Source organism: Hordeum vulgare, chromosome 4H (genome assembly GCF_904849725.1).
Source record: "Hordeum vulgare subsp. vulgare chromosome 4H, MorexV3_pseudomolecules_assembly, whole genome shotgun sequence".
In the NCBI taxonomy this organism is placed as follows: domain Eukaryota; kingdom Viridiplantae; phylum Streptophyta; class Magnoliopsida; order Poales; family Poaceae; genus Hordeum; species Hordeum vulgare.
This window is the reverse complement of record NC_058521.1, coordinates 328684265-328690282: the sequence shown is the minus strand read 5'-3', so window position 1 is coordinate 328690282 and position 6018 is coordinate 328684265.

The following is a 6018-nucleotide window of genomic DNA, read 5'->3' as shown; positions in this document are numbered from 1 at the left end:
TTTAGTTGGCTTGAGATCTTTGTAGTTTGGCATCATTTGGATCAATGTGCACACTGTGTCATACTTTCCATCAAGAGCTCTAAGTATCTTCTTGATGATGAATTTGTAGGTCATCTCTTCGCTTCCTAAGCCGACAATCTCATTGGTAATGAGAGCTAGCCTAGAGTATGTTTCAGCGACACCTTCACCATCCTTCATCTTGAACTTGTCAAGCTAACTTTGAAGCACAACCAACTTAGATTCTCTAACAAAATTTGTACCTTCGTGCATGTCGATCAAAGTATCATAAATTTCTTTTGCATTCTCAAGGCGGCTGATTTTGTTGAGTTCTTTGGGGCATAGACATTTGAAGATGATGTCGTAAGCTTGTGCATTGAGTTGCAACATCTTCTAATCATCGGTTGTCGCATCACGATACGATTCATGCCCTTCTTGGAAGAAATTACCTTGCACACCAACATGAATAACAGCCCATACGCGAGAATTAAAACCAAGGATATGCATTTTCATGTTATGATTCCAACTAGCAAAATTAGTGCCATCAAAGTAAGGACCTCTATGGTGATAATTTCCCTCACTAGACGCCATACGCTTCTAGGTTGTGAAACCAATGGAATGCAGACCAAAGCTCTGATACCACTTGTAGGATCGAAATTATGTCTACAGGGGGTGATTAGACTACTTGATAAGATAAAAATTTAGCCTTTTCCCAATTTTAGTTGAGGGGCTGTTTTGGTAGTTATGGCAAGTCAAGGACATCCTGCACATGTAGTTCTAAGAGTGTAGCAGCGGAAAGTAAAAAATGCAAGTGTAAAGTAAAGGAGTAAGGTAGGGAGATCAAACGCATGAGGTTGTCACGGTGATTTTTGGCATGCTTACGATAGATGGCGCTATCGTATGTCCATGCTAGTGGACACCTCAACCCATGCAGGGTAATGAATATGAGAGGCCACGGAGGGCTCCACCCACAAGGGGTCCACCAAGAAGCGGCCTTGTCTATTCCCCCATCGCTTTTGTCCATGAAGGACTAGCCTTACTCACGGTAGATCTTCACGAAGTTGGCGATCTCCTTACCCTTCCAAACATCTTGGTTCAACTCCACAACACGAAGTAGGAGTCTCCCAAGGTACACCTAACCAATCCAAAAGGTAATAGATGTGGTAGAAGGATGAACTCCTTGCTCTTGTGCTTGTAAAGATAGTGTCATCAACAAAAAATCATTCTCTCGCAGAATAGGCATGGGTAGGAGAGTTTGATTTGGTGGAAAGCTACTTGGGGATGCTAGTGATCAAGTTTCAAATGATTGGATTGGAAAATCCTGGTCACAACACACGAGTAGGTGGCTCTCTCTCAGAAAAATTGATCTGCAATGAAGTGTGTGTTCTAAGTGCTTCTCCCACGAATCATAGGTGGGTGACGGGGTATATTTAGGCAGCACACAAAATCCAACCGTTACACCCAGAGTGGCAAACTCGGTGACACCGAAGTCATAAACTCGATGGTACCGACTTGCGCTAAAGTCAGCAACTTTTGAATCTCGGTGGAACCGATATACACAACTCGATGGCACCGAAAAGATGGCTAACGGTCATATGACACAACTCGGTGACACCGATACTCAAACTTGGACATTCATATTTTGTGTACCGAGGCAACAGAAAGTTTGTCACCCAAACTCGATAGAACCGATTTGGTTGGAATAGCTAGGGTTCTCTGAGATCAATGTCGGTGGTGCCGAAATGGGAAAGTTGGTGGCACCGAATTTGAGTGTGTGGTATTGGACAGAATGGTTATGGGGAAAGATGACTGAGTATTTTGGTGGCTAACATTAAGCACTTGAGAAACTAGTTCGTTTTAATATGTCACCCCCTTTTAATAGTATTGGCTTTCCTATGAACTCAAAAGTGATTTCTCACAAATATAACATGAAGATTCTTGTAGCTTGAAGCTAGAGACAATCTTATTACTTTCTTGCATCAAGGGGAATCTCCACATAATCATTTACCCAAGGCATCTTTTGATCTTTTCTGAAATATACTTGGATAAAGATATTAGTCCAATGATGCATCTGTTGTGATCAATTATCAAAACCACCCTAGGGAGCAATTGTTCTTTCACAAAGCCCACCTCGACAGATGGTACTACGCTTGGTACACCGGGCCATGATGCGTAGTGTGTCCCAAGCAAACATGTACAAGATGCCACTCGGTAGACTACTTGAATGGCCTACAAACACCAAAAACTAGTTGCAACTCATGGATAGAGGTCTAGGCGATTAATAAGTCGAGAGAGTCAATTATGGATCCCAATGTGTGGTAGTAGCTAGTCTTGGATAACATACACATGACTTAGTTCTTAAGGACGGTCACAATGAGACAACCCGCCATGTACTCATACATGGTCTCTCATCGCTACCTTTACGAAATCGGGTTCACACACTTAGCTTTCATCATTAGAACATGATCATACTCACTCCAAACATCACCCACATGGATCAGACCTAACATGACTCTAAGCACAGCAAGCATGGTTCAAGCATCTACCAGGTATGCTAGGTTGCTTCATTCAGGTATTTACTATGACAATGACAGGTCCTGCAGAGGAATGGGTTCAACTACCGAAACAGGTAACAGTTGAAGCATATTTTCCTAATGCAATAAACAAGAGCAAGAGCGAGAGAGTGGGATTGTATCAGAATGCTCAAGGGAGATTGCTTGCCTGATAAAACGTCAACATGTTACTGCTCCTCAGATGGATTCTCGACCGGACCCTCCGGAACAATACCTAACACGAAGAAACAACCATCGATGGGGAACTAATCAATACACATCAAATGCAACATTATGATGCATGAATATGATATGGCAATATGATGTGGTTTGGCCTAATGGACCTAGCAACAGATTTCAATGAAGTAGGTTTGAACACAAGATTCAAATACAACTCAACACAAGGTTCAAATACAACTCCATATATGAGGTTACATAATGCATTTTGAGCAAAATGTCCAAACTATTCTATTTAGGTTTCTCTATCATGCATGAAAATGGTATAGATGGATTATTTGGATTTTTCTGATAACTTTTCATATATAATTTATTTTATTCATAGTTATGGTTGAATTTCTATGAATTTTACAATTTTCAGCAATTTATGGAATTATTTAATATCATAAAGTAGTTATTGCGTCAGCTTGATGTCAAAGGGACGTCAGCAGGTCAAAGGCGCCAGCCCAGGTCAAACCTATGGCTGGGCCCCATATGTCAGTGGCTCAGGGTTAACAGGGTTTTTTTAAACTTAACTCTCTCTTAATTTGGTTAGGTGGGGCCCTCTGTTAGTGACCCAGGGTTAATTAACGGGGGAGGGGTGTGTTAGCGCTAATTAAAATCCTGGTCGGGGGGACCCACAGGCCAGTGGCTCACGCGACGGTGCTCGATGTCGATGACCTCTGGTCGCGGCGGTGTCCGTGCTACCGGCCACGGGAACGCCAACAGAGACCGCTGGGGCATAGCCCCATCTCGCTCGCATCTAATGTAGCAGGTTGGGGCACGGGGAACGCCGGAGCTGACGCCAACAACGTCAGAGGTGGCGGCGGGATCTCGGCCAGGATGGGCTCGACACTAGGAGCACGGTAGGAGGAGCTAGTGGTCGCTACGGGCTCGTGTGAGCTTGTTGAGCACGCTGGTCTGCTCGGCAGCGATCCTAGGGTCCTCTAGCCACGATGGCGCCATGGCCAACTACAAGAGCTTTTGGTGCAGGTGGCAAGAGGGGCTAGAAGATGGTAATGGCGACTAGGATAGGGGAAACGATATAGGGGCTCACCGCGGTTGCAGCGGCATAGCGGGCGAGGACGGGGGAGCGATGTGTCTTGCAAATCGACGCCGATAAGAAACGATGACTAGCGACAATGAGGGGGATGGTGGCGTTGCTTCGGAGCCTACGGGCTAAATTGCTTCGGCCTCAAGATAGGGTGGTCGAGGAGAAGCTCTAGGACACATCGAGGGGCCTCGTACCTGGATGTGACTGCGGCAGCGCACGACGGCACTCTCGAGCGAGAGAGAGAGAGAGCGAACCAGAGGAGAAAAGGGGCACGGGGAAGGCGTCGTGCTGACGCTCCTAGCTATCTCCTACCTCGGTGGCAAGCAGGAGTTGGCCACGGGAGAGCAGGCGTGCGCCACGCCTCAACCTACTACCGAGGGGTGGAAGAAGACCCCCTCGCCCCTGGTGGGCTGGGCCTTCTATAGGATCAAACCCAGGTAAGTCATCTACCCCCTTTTCTTTTATATATGTTTTTTTGTAGTATGTTTCTGATTTAGTAAAATACTAAATCAATTTTGTTGCTTGTGAAAATAAATATGTGCTAATGTATAAAAAGTCTAGAGCCACATAAAAAGTTCGAGATTTTTTAGAGCTATGAAAAGTAGGTATAGCATTTTATAGCTCCAATTTAAATAGTTATTGATTTAATTCAATTAGAAAAAATGGCTTGGAAAAATATACTTCATCACTGATTGATGTTCCCACATTTTTCCAGAGATGATGAACATTTTGGAAGAGCAATTCATGTTCATTGAAAATCGTTTTAGGTGAGCCTATTCGAATTCAAATAGTCCTAGGGTTTTGATCATCCCCATTTCACGTTTGAGGAAAATTTGAACATGATGCAATCACAACCATGAACCCTAGTGCATGCTAAAAGTAGGGATGTGACATTAGATCAGATCTGGACAAATTTCTAAATTAACATATGCGGTCGCTTTGGAAATACTATAAGTTGTTTCTGACCTCATTTAAAATGCCTAGATAATGTAGCTTATTTATGCTTCACCTCTCATCATGTTCAATAACATTTAATATTGTCGTGTACCTAAATAGGAGTGAATTAAATGATTCAAATGTGGAGTTTCATCAATATGTAATACGTTGCATATCGAGCTTCACTTAATGTGTAGAAGTTGATTGTGGTGCTTTGTCATGTCATGCATAATTAAGTTGACATGCATCACATTTGATTGTGCTTAATGCCATGCATATGTTGTGGTGTTTATCATGTTTTGATGGTTTCTTCTAGATTGCTTCTTCACACTTGAGTCCTACAAGCATTTTGGACTTTGAGCATTCATTCGATTATGTTGGTTTCACTACTTCAAGGATTCGTTCTTCTTCCAAGTGGTATCTTAGGCTAGATGATCATTTCCCTTGATACCACTACTATAATTGCTTGCTATTTATCTTTCTTCCATCGTTATGTCTCGTTACCTACTGCCTGAATGTCAAGCCTCCCGGCATTGACATGAAAAACCTCTAACGTCTCCACATCCCAACAAGCCTTTGTTTGGCCATGTTACCGGTTGATCAACCCTTCTTATAGCGTTGTTAGTTGTAGGTGCAGGTTGTTTTCCATGTGACAACATGGATTTCTTGAGATATCAAAGTATTATTGCTATTTTATTTAATGTACATATATACTTGGTAAAAGGTGGAAGGCTTGGCCTTTTCCTCGGTGTTTTGTTCCACCTTTGCCTCCCAAGTTACTTATGTACCAGTGTAGTGTTCCATATTTAGTGCTTCTAACATGGTTGGGGTTGTTATGGGAACCCCCTTTATAAATCGTTCTCGATTAAAACTCTTCCGGCAAGACCCGACATTGGTATCCATTTGCTAAACAACTTAATGTAAAAATACATAGGGCATAGCTAACCCTTGGATAATTAAGCAACCCTAGGGCTACTGCTCCTCATGAGTGTTGGTCCAAACTAGAGCACTATGCGGCGCCAACCTAGGGCAACATGGGTGATTTCTATCAGGCCACCATACATGTCGCTTATCCGATGCGTCTGGAGAATGAGATACACGGCTCTTATCGATTTCGTTGACACGTTGGCCAGTCTTGCTGGATCTGTTTTACCCTTCTTGATATATCTCGTGCACCGGAATTGGGAGGATTCTTTAGGCTATCTCAAGGTTGAGGTTTTCCACTGGGATTCCGATAAGACTACAGTTTTGTGTGGTTGAGGT